This window comes from Pinus tabuliformis, chromosome 9, assembly GCF_031772625.1.
Source record: "Pinus tabuliformis cultivar Carrire ecotype Pingquan chromosome 9, CPIR1, whole genome shotgun sequence".
Taxonomy (NCBI): domain Eukaryota; kingdom Viridiplantae; phylum Streptophyta; class Pinopsida; order Pinales; family Pinaceae; genus Pinus; species Pinus tabuliformis.
In genome coordinates, this window is record NC_142307.1 from 701121511 (window position 1) to 701138192 (window position 16682).

The window sequence follows — 16682 nt, forward strand, 5'->3', positions numbered from 1 at the left end:
CTTAGGCCTTTTCAATCCTCTTCTGTGCAATTTTTATGGGAAATCGTAACTTCACCTGAGATTAATAAATCAACCGGGATAGAGAATTCCTCAGCAGCATTGTGTGAGCTCATTACCTATTCTGCATCATCAGCCTTCATCTGGTTCTATTTTGAACACATAAAATAATGGTGCTACGACTTAATTCATTCCTTGCACATATCTAATCCCTGGGTTCAGCTTTGCGAAAATTAATAAGATTGCGCTTCAATGCTTCCTGATTTTCAATTGCAAATGTACAATCTCCAGAGAAAAATGCGTATCTGGCTGTGTACGTTTTACATCACGCTCAATCTGTTTGATTGTCTCTGTATCAATAACAATGGCATAGAACGCAAAACTCGAACATCCAGCAGGGGAAAGTAAGAAATCTCCTGGACCTGCACTTAACCAATATCGCAAAGATCCTTTCCTGCAATGTGAAGCAGCTATAGTCTGCAAGAGAATGCTCCTTAAAGATAAGTGATCAAAAGGAGGAATAATCTTTGCCACGGACGCAAATCTTAGAAACCGGTCCAGGTGTGGGTCCAATTCATAGAGATAACCATCAATTATCATAGCAGTGTCAAACACACCATGCCCTCGGTGAACCATGCGGTCATCAATAGGAATTACCATCATTGTTGGATCAGTGGTAATACCCCCAAATATGCTTGAATACATAGCTGGGTAAGGTTGCTTGCTGCGTCCACCCAATCTCTCTCGCAATTTATCTATTACCTTGTCTTGGATATCTCATCCTTGATTTTACGCATTCCGAATGCAAGCCACCACGATCAGATGAGGGCAATCCTTGTCACTAGTTTCATCTTCGTTATTAGGGTCAATATGAAATCCAGAAAGCCCATCAACGATGATTTCAGCGGGGCCTCCTTTTGATGTGGCAAATGTCCGAAGGTCGCATGTCATGGCCTCGATCACAGTGAGCCCAAACGCTTCATAAAGAGCAGGCTGTACAAAAGCCCCCTTTGTGTCGGCAATATAGCGATATAATTCGCCATTCCTTACTCTATCTTTCTGAGCACATATCCATCTGAAATCACCCTTCAAACTATACTTCTTTATAAGACCATGCATTTTCTCAATCTCTGCAATCTCCTCCCTATCTTTTGATTTTGATGAATCAATGAAACCACCCACCACAGCAAGGTTCACCAGTTTCCTTAACCGTTCATTCTTACCTCGCCATGGAAAAGATTATGGGCTTCTTCCTGTCACTGAAGAAACCTATATGTTCTGTCGTTTCAGTTGGGTTAAACAAGAGCTCTTCAATAGATTCATTGAAAGCAGTAAGGCGTCTCTGCTTCTCTGTGTAAGGGAAGTAGATGCTCATATCTGCTCCAGGTGACACAATGTTGAATTTGGCATTGAAGACATCAATTCCAGAAACCACGCGGTATTCCCCTGGGAGTGTAAAAGCAGCATGGATCTCATACTGCCCAACAATATCTTTACTTCCTGCAATTTCTTGATATGTGCTTGTAATAATGAAATCGGCATGATTCATTGCAAGAATGTCTGCTGTGAACTGACAAGAGAAATGGTACTTCTCATCAAACTTTTTCCAGTTGATATCTGAATCTGCATATTTGGTCTTCTCCAGAGCATGTGCTATATTGCACTGAGTGACCTTCAGTTTCTTTGCAACCAAAGATGCTACCAGATTCCCATCACTGTAATTTCCAATAATTAGGTCTGGCTTACCTTGCAGCTTGGCAATTATTTCCCTTGATGAATCCTCTGCAAACTGTTGGGCACAACTCCATCATACTCCACTTTGGTTAGTGTCAGAATTACAGGACTATGCAGCACAAGCTTTTTTTATTTTCTCGACATCTTGTTGCAGACATTAGGATGCACTGACAATGATGTGGAAAATAATGAACCAGAGATTTAAAGAAGATCTCATCTAAAACCAATGTAGCAAGTGATTCCTCAAGAGATGAAGATTGAAGAATATTTTTAGAAATACATGTCCCAATACAAGCTAGTGTTGGAACTACAATGTCTGGAGGCCCAACCATAGCAGCCCTAAAATCTGGCAGAAGCATGCTGCTCAGAATGAACTCTTGCCTCGAAGACATATTACTCACAGTGTTAACAAGCACAAAATCACCTCGGATCACATTCCTTTGATAAATAAACAACAGGGCATTCTCAGCGCTAACAATCATTTAATTCAATAGCTGTGACAATGAGACTTTCTCCAAATAGATTTTTTTCCTCTGATTGCTGATGATGTTTTGAATTGTGCTTGTGTAGGGATAGGAGCTTGAAGTCACTGCTGCCTTTTGAAGAGCTGGAGAATAAATTACATAATCTGAAACAGCACATTTAATGATTTCTTCTTCAAAACAGGGTTTTGAAGAAGAATCAATCTCTGACATGAGACGGAGTCTAACATCGGCTCCACTTGGGATGGCAGTTGCCGCTCCGTGGAGGTGCCAAGAACCGCAGAACTTTGGGAGAGCAGACAGTGCCTCCACCCATTGGGCAATGGAGTCATCATCGACACAACTCTTGACTTAATTTCAAACTGAAACTGAACTCAAACAATCTTCAAGCAAACTAAAACAAGATGTTGCCCTTATGGCTGCTTATTTATTTACAAAGCTACCCTACTTTGTTGTACAAACACTAAATCAGGTAATACTAAAATGCCAGATTAACCATTCAAGTAAACCTGAGAATGATGTAGCTCGAGCATGCTTCCGCGAGGTCACAGATGCAATTGCTGGCAGCCTTTCATGCACGTACTGAGCCTGGTCACGGAAAATACAGCCCGATCTATCAATCAAACTGAAAAACATGTCCATGTATGCTGCAATAGGATCACGGAAGCCAGACTCTGTTGGCTGTCCCAACTCTGCAACACATACTTCCAGCTGCACATTGTCAATGTAAACATCTGTGGGCAAGTCTGTTATTTCTTGTTGCGAATGAGGAAGGATTTCCAAGAACTTTTTAGGGTCTTGGAAATCATATGACTGAATCTGCTCATCTAAACATTGAATCTCCTTTTCAAGTTTTTCAACAATTAACTCACATGCACCAGTTTTAAACCAAGGGAACTTTGGAGATTTCAACAAACGAAGACAGATACTGAAAAATTCTTCATTAATTTCAATATCCACTAACCATTCTCTAAATTCGTTTAGAGCTTCACACAGGGCAGGGTTTGCCACATACCCCACCATTGCATGAATAGATCAGCAAGCGTTGGAATGTCTGGATCGAGTTGGAGTCGCCAGGTGAATGGTTCAGCCTGCATATGTATCTGACTGCTGTCCACCATCAACATCAGATCCGCACCTTGATTGCATGTACTGGGACAAGACAATCAACAAATTGAATGTTCTCCCTAGTATGGTCGCCAGTATGTTAGCACTTGAGATTTCACCTCAGGCTGAGAAAGGTAAACCTCAAGGCAACATCAAACCATTCAACCCCGTAGCTAGCCCTACGGGGCAGGAGAAGGTTCTCTCTGGTCAGTCTCGATAGATCTTCAATTGATGAGATGACCAAATGGGTAACACTGATATTAGGCTAGTAAACTGATTAGAAAGATTGATTTTGGGGTTTTTTAATAAAATAACGGGGTTTTTCTGGGCTGCATGGGCAAAATCACAGCTTGAACAGAGAAATATAATGAACGACACAGGTTATCGACTGAGGCAAGGTAGGCAAGAAATTTAGCATCAAATCTAGATTTAAATGGGATGGCAAGACTGGTGAGGAGCTGACAAGGGCATAGGAGATGAATCCTTGTCAAACAGAGGAAAACATTAAACATGAACAAACTTATAGGCAGAGCATGGCAGGCATGAATTCTTACCTAAACACTTCATTTGTTCAGTTAGAAATGATCATGTAGTGAAATGGAACATAACAGATTACATATGAAACAAGAGGAAAACTAATGCTAACTTTCATACCACAGGAATCTCAGAAGTCAGAGCTGTGTAATTTCATTAAACTCTCTGCCAAAAACTGTACATTGAAAGCTCTGTTCTCCAGCACTCTCAGCACTCAGAAAAATTCCCTCCCTCTAACTCTCTCCCCCGACTAACTCCCCTTTACAAATGAATTTTTAATACATTAAATAAAAATCTGCTAAGGGAAAAACGAATCGGTCCAACAGCAAAGGTGTTGTTTCAACTGCAATTACAAAAATAGGAAAGAGCGTTTTCTTCTATTCTAAAACAGAACCGTGTCCCTAAAAATCCTCTGATCATTGGCTAATTAAAAGATAAATACTGGAGCGCAGATCTCCACAGGATCAGAACTGAAGACATTAGTAAAGGATCGGTTGCTATATTTGGACCCATTACTTCAGTGACAAGCTGTCCATTGCTTGTATTGATGAAATCAATTGGATGCAGAGCGATGCCATTGAAATTATCATTTATGTAACAACCAATAACTGCAAGGCACTCGGACGGAGCCTTTGGATCCCATTCGGCACGAAAGCAAGCCAAGTGACCATTAAAATCATAGCTATCGACGATCTCATGGCTTGTACAGCGCAAATCACCAAAGATAGAATCCTATACACGTATCCGGTTAGCTTGGCGGGTAGTTATGATTTTACTGCCAGTTGTTGGCGAAAAATAAGTAGAGTTCACAACACGTGGGTGTTTCAACTCTCCCAGGAAGGCCCCAGCTTCTAATTGGCGAATATCCCAAAGACAAGCAAAATGATCATTGCCACAGCTGATTAGCCAGTGAAGGCTTCTTTACAAAACTGAGTTGCTTTTGCTTTGTTTTCTTTTCAAGTCCTGTTGCTTTAAATGTTTCATTCGAAGCGAGAACTGAAAATATCCACTCCTCATAAGCATGTTTCAGCATTTTCTTAGGCCTTTTCAATCCTCTTCTGTGCAATTTTTATGGGAAATCGTAACTTCACCTGAGATTAATAAATCAACCGGGATAGAGAATTCCTCAGCAGCATTGTGTGAGCTCATTACCTATTCTGCATCATCAGCCTTCATCTGGTTCTATTTTGAACACATAAAATAATGGTGCTACGACTTAATTCATTCCTTGCACATATCTAATCCCCGGGTTCAGATTTGCGAAAATTAATAAGATTGCACTTCAATGCTTCCTGATTTTCAATTGCAAATGTACAATCTCCAGAGAAAAATGTGTATCTGGCTGTGTATGTTTTACATCACGCTCAATCTGTTCGATTGTCTCTGTATCAATAACAATGGCATAGAACGCAAAACTCGAACATCCAGCAGGGGAAAGTAAGAAATCTCCTGGACCTGCACTTAACCAATATCGCAAAGATCCTTTCCTGCAATGTGAAGCAGCTACAGTCTGCAAGAGAATGCTCCTTAAAGATAAGCGATCAAAAGGAGGAATAATCTTTGCCACGGATGCAGATCTTAGAAACCGGTCCAGGTGTGGGTCCAATTCATAGAGATAACCATCAATTATCATAGCAGTGTCAAACACACCATGCCCTCGGTGAACCATGCGGTCATCAATAGGAATTACCATCATTGTTGGATCAGTGGTAATACCCCCAAATATGCTTGAATACATAGCTGGGTAAGGTTGCTTGCTGCGTCCACCCAATCTCTCTCGCAATTTATCTATTACCTTGTATTGGATATCTCATCCTTGATTTTGCGCATTCCGAATGCAGGCCACCACGATCGGATGAGGGCAATCCTTGTCACTAGTTTCATCTTCGTTATTAGGGTCAATATGAAATCCAGAAAGCCCATCAACGATGATTTCAGCGGGGCCTCCTTTTGATGTGGCAAATGTCGGAAGGCCGCATGTCATGGCCTCGATCACAGTGAGCCCAAACGCTTCATAAAGAGCAGGCTGTACAAAAGCCCCCTTTGTGTCGGCAATGTAGCGATATAATTCTCCATTCCTTACTCTGTCTTTCTGAGCACATATCCATCTGAAATCACCCTTCAAACTATACTTCTTTATAAGACCATGCATTTTCTCAATCTCTGCAATCACCTCCCTATCTTTTGATCTTGATGAATCAATGAAACCACCCACCACAGCAAGGTTCACCAGTTTCCTTAACCGTTCATTCTTACCAAACCATTCTACCAGTCCACTCAGATTTTTCACTCTGTCCAGCCTCGCCATGGAAAAGATTATGGGCTTCTTCCTGTCACTGAAGAAACCTATATGTTCTGTCGTTTCAGTTGGGTTAAACAAGAGCTCTTCAATAGATTCATTGAAAGCAGTAAGGCGTCTCTGCTTCTCTGTGTAAGGGAAGTAGATGCTCATATCTGCTCCAGGTGACACAATGTTGAATTTGGCATTGAAGACATCAATTCCAGAAACCACGCGGTATTCCCCTGGGAGTGTAAAAGCAGCATGGTTCTCATACTGCCCAACAGTATCTTTACTTCCTGCAATTTCTTGATATGTGCTTGTAATAATGAAATCGGCATGATTCATTGCAAGAATGTCTGTTGTGAACTGACAAGAGAAATGGTACTTCTCATCAAACTTTTTCCAGTTGATATCTGAATCTGCATATTTGGTCTTCTCCAGAGCATGTGCTATATTGCACTGAGTGACCTTCAGTTTCTTTGCAACCAAAGATGCTACCAGATTCCCATCACTGTAATTTCCAATAATTAGGTCTGGCTTACCTTGCAGCTTGGCAATTATTTCCCTTGATGAATCCTCTGCAAACTGTTGGGCACAACTCCATCATACTCCACTTCGGTTAGTGTCAGAATTACAGGACTATGCAGCACAAGCTTTTTTTATTTTCTCGACATCTTGTTGTAGACATTAGGATGCACTGACAATGATGTGGAAAATAATGAACCAGAGATTTAAAGAAGATCTCATCTAAAACCAATGTAGCAAGTGATTCCTCAAGAGATGAAGATTGAAGAATATTTTTAGAAATACATGTCCCAATACAAGCTGGTGTTTCAACTACAATGTTTGGAGGCCCAACCATAGCAGCCCTAAAATCTGGCAGAAGCATGCTGCTCAGAATGAACTCTTGCCTCGAAGACATATTACTCACAGTGTTCCTACTAACAAGCACAAAATCACCTCGAATCACATTCCTTTGATAAATAAACAACAGGGCATTCTCAGCGCTAACAATCATTTAATTCAATAGCTGTGACAATGAGACTTTCTCCAAATAGCTTTTTTGCCTCTGATTGCTGACGATGTTTTGAATTGTGCTTGTGCATGGATAGGAGCTTGAAGTCACTGCTGCCTTTTGAAGAGTTGGAGAATAAATTACATAATCTGAAACAACACATTTAATGATTTCTTCTTCAAAACAGGGTTTTGAAGAAGAATCAATCTCTGACATGAGACGGAGTCTAACAGGTGGGAAGGCAGAACCCAAGCTGACATGAAAAGACATGGTAAGACCATCTCTATCTGGAGTGACTTTGTTTCTGCAATTAAGAAGCAGTTCTATCCATTGGCCTACATGCAACAAGCCATGATGAGTTGGCAAATTCTTCGGCAATTGAAAAGGCAAAGTGTGCAAAGGTACACTCAAGAATTTAGAAAGAGAGCATTGATTCTAGGGATCTCATTAGACTCACCGGAGACTCTTTTGAAGTACATTGGTGGTCTACACAGCTAAATGAGGCATACCATCCTCATGTTTAATCCCACTAGTATAGATGAGGTATCTGTACAAGCTACTCATCTAGAGGCTAGAGGAAAGAATGGAAATCCAGAAGCTGGGGGACCATCCCAACCCACTGCAAGCAAGAGCAAGGAGAAAAGGAAGTAGAAGTGGAAAGAAAGGAAGGCTAACACTGCACAAAAAGGAAAAGCTTCATGCACTCACTGTAAAAAGGATGGGCATGATGATGAGCACTGTTGGATTCTGTATCCAGAGCTGAGACCTAAGAAGTCCGAGGGCAAGAAGAAGAAGACTGCTACAGCGATTTAAAATGATTTGGGGTCAGACTCGGGAGATGAAACAATCATTGCAGCCATAGGTATAAAAGGTAAGAATTCTGAAGCATCTACTAGTAATTTTGCTCAATCTATTATTGATGAAGAACATGAGGGAAAAAGACATGAGCTTTTCCATATTCGAGTTATTTCCAAACATCAAAAGATTGATACTTTGTTTGATAGTGGCTCACAAGTAAATTTTATTTCCGAAGCAATTGTAAAGAAATTGGGATTAGCAACTACACCTCACAAGAAACCATACCCATTAGGATGGTTGAATGATAAAGCATAGCTACAAGTGACTAGACAGTGCAAACTCAAGTTTTCTTTTGGGTCAGAATTTGTAGATGAGGTTGACTTAGACATAATTCCTTTGGATATATGTGGAATTGTTTTAGGAAGTCCTTACTTGTATGATAGAAAAGCTATTTTCTATAGAGCTGAGAACAAGTATCTACTTGTTAAAGATGGAATCGAATACTTTGTAAGAGCTCATAAGCTCAAGAATAATTATACACTCACAAACTTAGGGCAGATAAAAAGAATGATAAATTCATGCAAACAATTCTTACTAATGGTTGTAAAGGAAAAGAAACCTAATAAACCCAATGTATTTGAGGGCTGTAATGCTAAGCAACAAGCTGATATAGAAAAGATTGTTTTAGAGTATGATGTCCTATTTCAGGAACCTAAAGGTCTACCACCCAAAAAGGAAATAGTACATGATATTATTTTGTAGCAAGATGTTCCATTGCCTAACATTGGAATGTACAGGTTGTCTGCTTTAGAGAATGTTGAAATCAAGAAGCAGGTGTAGGAGTTGCTCGAGAAAGGGTTCATCAGGCCTAGCACATCACCATGTGGGTCACCGATCATTTTGGTGAGAAAGAAAGATGGCTTGTGGAGAATGTGCATTGACTACCGAGCACTAATAAATATAGCAATCAAAAATCGTTATCCCATTCCTTGCATAGATGATTTTTTAGATCAATTAAAGGAAGCTATTTATTTCACCAAGCTGGGTTTGCACAGTGGATACCATCAGGTCAGAGTTGCAGAGCAAGATGCATGGAAGACTACTTTCAAAACAAAGTAGGGAGTGTATGAGTGGCTGGTTATGCCTTTTGGCTTGACGAATGCCCCTGCTACTTTCATGAGATTAATGAATGATGTACTCAGACCTTTTCTTGATTATTTCGTTATTGTGTATTTGGATGACATTCTGATTTTTAGTAAAATGTGGGAAGAACACTTAAAGCATGTTAAGCAGACATTAGATGTTTCAAAAGAGAAAAACTTTATGTTAAACTCTCCAAATGTGAATTTGGCAAAACCTCTCTAAATTATTTGGGTCATATAGTAGGGGGTGGTGAATTGAAAATAGATCCCTCTAAAGTGGCAGTCATTGTAAATTGGCCTAAACCAAAGTCTGCTACAGAAGTGAGAAGCTTCTTAGGAGCAGCACAATATTGGAGGAAGTTCATCTCTAACTTTTCCTCAATTGCATCTCCCTTACAAACTTTGACAGGATTGAACAAGGTGCTTCAGTGGGGAGGCAAACATCAGAAAGCCTTCGACACCTTGAAAGAAAAGATTAGTACATCCCCTGTACTAGCACTGCCTGATCTACAAAGACCATTTGAGATCCAAACAAATGTTAGTGACTATGCCATGGGAGCAGTGTTGACACAACACGGTAAACCCATATGTTATCATTCTGAGACTTTTAATCTTGCAGTAGTTAACTATCCTACATATGATAAAGAATTGTATGCATTAGTTCAGAGTGTGAAAAAGTGGAAACATTACTTAATGGGCAAAGAGACAGTAATACATACTGATCATCAACCACTTCAATATCTACACTCCCAAACTAAGTTGCAGCAATCAAGACATTACAGGTGGATGGGTTTTCTACAACAGTTTCATTTGGTCATCAGATATAAAAAGGGCATACATAACAAAGTTGAAAACATGTTGTCTAGACCCACTATAAATGCATCTACTATACTTAAGCATAATTATGTACTACATGAAAGCTACATTGAATGATATGCTCAAGATATAGACTTTAAAGATGTATATGCAACTTTGAGTCAAGGCAAAAAGGTAGAAGAATTGGATTATCATGTGAAGGACCGACTCTTGTATCATTGTGGGAAACTTTGCATTCCACAAACTGAGAGAGTAAAGATAATTAGAGAGGCACACACTTCTCTGATATCAGGTCACTTTGGGGTAAGTAAAACAGTTGCACAGCTACAAAGATTTTGTTATTGGCCGAAAATGAATGAGACAGTTTCTAGATATGTAAGAGGGTGTACTATGTGTGCTAAAAGCAAGCCCAACAATAGGAAATTAGGCTTGTACACTCCATTACCAGTTCCTTCTCACCCTTGGGAAAGTGTTTCCATGGATTTTGTTGGAGGACTGCCTAAGTCTAGGAAAGGTCATGATTATTTGTCCGTGGTTGTGGATAGGTTCAGCAAAATGTGTATTTTGATACCTTGTAATAAAAAGATTACAACTGAACAAACTGCAAAACTATTCTTTGAACATGTATGGGTTCATTTTCGATTACCCACTTCTATTGTATCTAATCGAGACACCCGGTTTGTGGGGAAGTTCTAGTTAATTCTGTGGGAGCTTATGGACACCCAACTGAAGAAAATCATAGCTTTTCATCCACAAACCGATGGCCAGACATAAGTAGTTAACAGGACAGTGATCTAGTTACTCATAGGATATTGCAGCAAACATCCTACGCTTTGGGATGAACATTTATGATATGTGCAACATGCTTACAACAGAGCAAAACACTCTTCTACACAGAGATCTCCTTTTGAGACCTGTTTTGGTTTCATGCCAAGGTCTCCCTTGGATTTTGCCTTTAGTAAAGATACCACAGCTGATGGACATAGTGATGTGGACAAGGAAACTAGGTTCATTGAACAGATCCAGGAGATCCACCAGGCAGTATAGGAACAACTAGAAAAGAGCCAAGCCAAATACAAGGCAAGGCATGACAAGCATCGAATGGAGCATAGTTTTCAAGTTGGAGACCAGGTCTGGCTGTATATCAGTAAGGACAGGATGCAAGGTGAAGGTAAAAAGCTAAAGCCTATTAGGTATGAACCTTTTAGGATACTTGAGAATATTGGTGAAAAAAAATTTCGCCTTGATCTACCAGCTTACATGCACATCTACTCAGTCGTAAATGCAGATTGCTTGAGATTGTTTGAACCTTCAATGATTGAGGATCCTAAAGAGCAAATTCAATTACCTTCTATTGATGACCTGCTACCTGAATATCTGACTGAATTGCAGGAAGACACAGTCTTGGACAGGAAGGTAAGCACAATGCACAGAGGAGATGTTGAGTACCTCAGAATTGGACTCAAAGGTTCGAAGCCGAGCAATGCAAAGTGGATTGAGATTGGGCAAGTGAGACAACAGTACCCTCACTTAGTCGATGCTTGAAAGAAAAACCAACTTTTGGTGGTCCAAAAGCTTTTTAGTGGGAAGGCTGTGATCCGAATTGGATCCATAAAGAATAATAAATAGAGCCATGGTTGTACCAGGTTGGGACAGACTTCACAACAACGATCAAAAACGCCTCTAAACCAGTGGTAATGGCAGCCAGCGTGGAACGACGAGGACCTCGATAAAAGCGCACAGACTGAGGCCCATGGAGATTGCACTGGAGGCAAAATTAGCCCCTGGGAGGCCTTGATCGGGAAACATAGGAGGTTTTTGATTCACGATGCATCGCTGGGAAAAAACCCTCAAAATGGGGAAGCCACGAGCACTCGGTCGCGTGGGAGTTGGAGAACCATGGGAAAAAAAAGGTTAAGCACTAAAGGCGGGACCCGCTCCAAAACCGGCGGTATTGATCGGGGGCATCTGAGGGCAGTAAGAAGTTTTCATGGAAAAGGAGTGATTCCACTCAGCGCTCGAAGCGTGGAAAGCAGAGGAGAGATAAAACCGCCGCTCATCGCACACTAACGGTTGAGCTAGTCAACCGCGCGGGACGAGCAAACGACGTCAGATCTGGGGGCTCTAGATCTAATGGCTGAGATTGTGCCTAATGGAGAAGACAGAATTGATGAGGGATTAAGATGTGATATGAAAGAATTTGAAGTTTGGATTGACTGCCATGGTGGAAAAAGACTCATTCCACAATGTAATCGAAGAAATGAACCAACGACACAGGCTGGCACAGTTCGCAGGAGGACAAGTGGCCACTCCCTGAGGGCCTAATGATGACGCCAAGAACAGGGAACCCCAAGCGCAGTTGCGGGTAGGAAAATCAATGGAAGTGGAAGAGGAAGTGAATTTCCATGAGCTCGAATGGATTAAAAGCCATGAACAGAGAATAGAAAGGAAGAGGACGAAGAGTCGGGATCCCAGAGAGGAATACCGAAGACAGAAGACAGAGAAGAGAAAGAACCAGTGAAGCAAAAAGCAGAGAGAAGATAGAGGGCCGAGCTGACCAAAGGCAACGTCAAGCACCAGAGAGCTTGAGAGATTCAAGCCATCCCTGAGAGGATCTGTCAAACCAGAGAGGTCAAAGAGCTGGTAAGGAAGATTGTCTATGTACTCTAGTGGCTTGGGGAATCAAAGAACCACCCTGCCAAGCCAATCTGTTTCAGGAGACTCATATTGAGCTCCTTCATTGTAATTCTCTGCTTCAAGACACAATAAAAGAGAGCCACCACTGAGAGTTGGACTGGAGATGTAGCCCTGGAGGATGGGGTGAACTCCTTACTAATTTCTTGTGTTCTTGTTTTTGCTTACTGTATTTCTTTGCTATTTTCCCTTTCAAGTGTCTGTGTATTTGCAATCTGATTGATCCATTGCTTAAATAACATAGACACACACCAACATATGAGTATGTAATATCTTCATTTAATAAATTCTTAACTGAGATCACTCATAGGGTGATTATCAGATCAATGTTCCCCCAAGGGGGAGGGTTGTGTAACATCCCTGGGGAAAAATCCAAGTAGTGAAAGCTAATAAAGGTAAAATAATAACCATGGTTATGGGACACTTATTCCAAGCTGAATGTTGGGAAAAAAATATTAGCATGGCTGTTCATTTGGTTTATTATGGCTAGGGAAAATGGAAAAGGAAATGACAAACACTTTGGAAAGGAAAAATGGCATTTTTGGCAATTTATTTATGAAAATAATGGAAATTATGAGAAGATGGAGGTGAAAAGTCACAAGTTTCATGTAAGGAGGAAAATGAAGGAAAATAATGGAAAACTAAAGAAAATAGAGGCCTCATTAATAAAAAGGATTCTTAGGATCAATTGGTATCTTTTTTCAATTCAGTTTAGGAGCTCTCTCTCTATTCTCTCTCTCTCACTCTTGGACACTTAGAGTTTTCTTGGAGCACTTCAACATTGGATCAAGAAGAGAAAAGAAGGCAAAGGAAAGCAAGGATCAAGAAAGGAAGAGCAAGATCAAGCAACTACGATAGGATTATTTGTAGGTATCAATTTGGGTGTGCAGTTTCCTAGCTAGTCTGGCATGCATGGTTATGCATGTCAGTTCTTGGTTCTCTTGTTGTCATGGGAATGGGTTTTCCACGTGTGAAAGTGTTCTTCAACCTTCTCTTGCCATTTATGGTTAGAAATGGTGTGATGGTTCTCATGTTTTTGTTGAGATGGATTTCTGGACGGATTCAAAACTAAGTAAGCTGGATCTATTAAAGAAAGAACACATGGTCTAGTAACCCCTGAATCAAACTTTGGGTTGAGGTAAATCTAGATTTTGTGTTTCCTCGGTGGGCCTAGGAATCCTCGACCGCTGAATGGTGATATATACAGTAAATTATAGATGATCTGAATGTTCGGAAAACTTGTTAATGCTATGCAAGCTCACTGAACAGTATTAAATAAAAATGTGTTTAGGATCGTCTCATTTTAACCAAAATGTGAGGAATTATGTGTCAAGTTTTGAGTGTCCTTTATGAGCAATTTATGAGATTAATTAGATTTTTAAAACACATATGCAACAAGTAAATTGTATAGAATTAAAACATGTCAAACTCATAACACAAAGTTGATAAAGGAGCTCAACCCTCCTGGGGTACATCTCCTTGGACCTGCTTTAATGGCTAGGCCCTCTTTGGATTAATGGTAAATTATCTTTTTACATGCATCTACAATGCTCCAATGGATTTGAAACCTACTCCATTGGATTCATAAGACCCAAAAACCCCAAAAATGACTATCCAGGCTTTGCAATTAGACTTCAGCTGATCTAGGCTTGACCTCCGCTCTTGGTGGGCCTAAACTTCCTTAAACTTCAACATAGTAAAATAAAGTATAGAAGTGCCTTTTTTCCTTTGTAACCCATTCCATTGTGTTCAGAGCATCCAAATCATTTATGAATGATTCTTTCTGAGCCAAAATTGGTCGAAATATGCCCAAGTTATGGTCTCTTCACTTTTCCCTAGGAAAACTCCACCAAAACTGAAGAAACTTGAGTTAACTCCGCCAAATTTGGAGTAGTACCAGATTTAGCAGACCCGCCAAAACTACCTCCAACCTAATCTAAACTTAATTAGTGGATAATCATGGATTAATTAGCATAAACTCCACTTAGCGCTTTAAACTCACGCGGTTAGTGTAAAATGTTGGCTTATGGTTTCAAGGTTGGTCACATGGGGAGGTTAAGGTTAACTATTACCTCCCCTAACCGCCACGGTTTAACACTTTAATTACCAAATTCCCCCAACATATGTTAAGTCATAACGTGTGGCATAGAGGTAATGCATTGGGTTTGTGTGGGCAAGGTCACGAGTTCAATTCCTCAGCCAGCGAAAACATTTTAAATGACCTTTGAGAGGGCATGTGGTGGCCTTCGAGCTTGCCACATTTCAGCCTCTCATTGGTCCACCTAAGTGCCTTTGACTAATCCGATGTCGACACTTATCACATCCCAATTGAGCCACCTGTAGGAATATTCCAAGAATACTCTAAGGAATATTGTTTTTGCTGACTAGGATGTACAGATGCCTAGTCAACATCCTAGTCACAAAATTTTGCCTGTGTGACAAAACATACAACATGCTCTATCTTTCTCATACAAACTCAGTTTTGAGTGAAATGAGTTGCGTTGGGATCATACCACCAAGACGGACATGGTTGTTCAAGTTTCGAGTGATTCTAATCACTTTGATTTTTGAGAAAAATTTTGCCCCTAATCCAGATTCCGATAACTTCTTCCCACTGATAGGATTTTGGGCCCACAAAAGCTATTTATATGATGAGAATTGAATACTCTTCTCCTTCCTGAGTTCTATCTATTGATTCTACTTGGAAAAATCTCCATGACAACCACTTCGGTTCACTGACATGCCTTGCCTTTCAAATGGCTTGGCACTTCGACCAATTTTCTCCTTTTGCTATTGACCCAGGCCAACACTTGCTGGATATTTGCTGATTAAACACCCTATTGTGCCAAATTGATCCCTCAGTGCCTGGAAGGTTGACTAATGGCCTTCCCACTGAGAATCATGTTCCTCCTTTGCAACACATGCATTCGATGCAAGCTTCTCCTTCGAAACTACTTTTCCAAGTTAAGCTCATCTGAGTGAACTACAACAATGAGTTCCAATATTAGTAATAAAAAGAAAAGAAATGACCATTCTTTGACCTCCACGGTTCCAAATTCCACATCTGGAAGAATTCATTCACCATCTCTTTCACTTCTTGGTGTCAACGCATCAAATGGTCTACAATGGTTGTAATTGTTTTTGGAATTTTTGTCCACTTTCGCTTCTTGATTCCATCATCTTCTAGTATTAACATGCTTCTCATGTCATAATTTGAGAATGAAGGCTAATCATGAGTCTCTTTCTCAAGTTTGGACCTTCCAAAATCCTACGATATCTTGTCACAAGAAACACCATTAACCTTGAAAAACACTCATGCAAGAATATAACTTGACGACCCCTTCCTTTTGCTTCTTCAAAGAAACAAATGTCACATCATGTGAACATCACCATGTACTCTTACATTTTGGTGTATAAACTATCGACTAGACACAAGTCGAAAAAACATGCTTCTTCAAGGAACTGACTTTCAAGTCAAGAAAAAGCATGTACAACAACTTGATGATTTACAACAAGAATTCCACATTCTCATGAAACAATTCGTCACATCTCCCTTTCATCTTTGGAGACAAAATCAACTCTTCCAAGTCAATATAACATACATGTAACAATCAATCGACCACACAAGCTGACACTCATGCATGTGAAAATGATCAACATTCTCAAGTTGAAAACATACATGTTAACAAAGCGATCAACCAACACAAGTCAATCACTCATGCATGCTCAAGGACAATGAAACCATTAAAAATTCCACTGTTCACACACACAAAGCCTCATGCATGTATAGCAATTCTCAACTCCCTCACAAGTACAATCACAAGTGCAGAATCCCATTGGTATGTATGAGTACTTAAAGAGATGAAATGACCAAATTTGCTGCAATAAAGTGAGTCAACATACTCCACTTTCGAACACCTTCCTGGCGTAAACATGCAATTTCAAGAATGAAAACTGCATGCAAATTTGTAGTTGGAAATTGGCATCTTTGTTGCATCTAAGGGAGTCAACATGGCTCTACTTTTCCAACATCTTGCTTCATGCAGTATGCAACACAATTTTAGGAGAAAATAAATACAACA

General features: G+C 40.2%; 4 pseudogenes; all 4 read right to left on the reverse strand.

Annotated features, from left to right (window-relative positions):
• Positions 1–246: 246 nt before the first annotated feature.
• On the reverse strand, positions 247–702 carry LOC149150592 (D-amino-acid transaminase, chloroplastic pseudogene; annotated as a pseudogene).
• An 84-nt stretch (positions 703–786) lies between these two features.
• On the reverse strand, positions 787–2213 carry LOC149150593 (sucrose synthase 4 pseudogene; annotated as a pseudogene).
• Positions 2214–5136: 2923 nt separating this feature from the next.
• On the reverse strand, positions 5137–5592 carry LOC149150594 (D-amino-acid transaminase, chloroplastic pseudogene; annotated as a pseudogene).
• Positions 5593–5639: 47 nt separating this feature from the next.
• Positions 5640–7153, reverse strand: LOC149150595 (sucrose synthase 4 pseudogene; annotated as a pseudogene).
• Positions 7154–16682: the final 9529 nt, after the last annotated feature.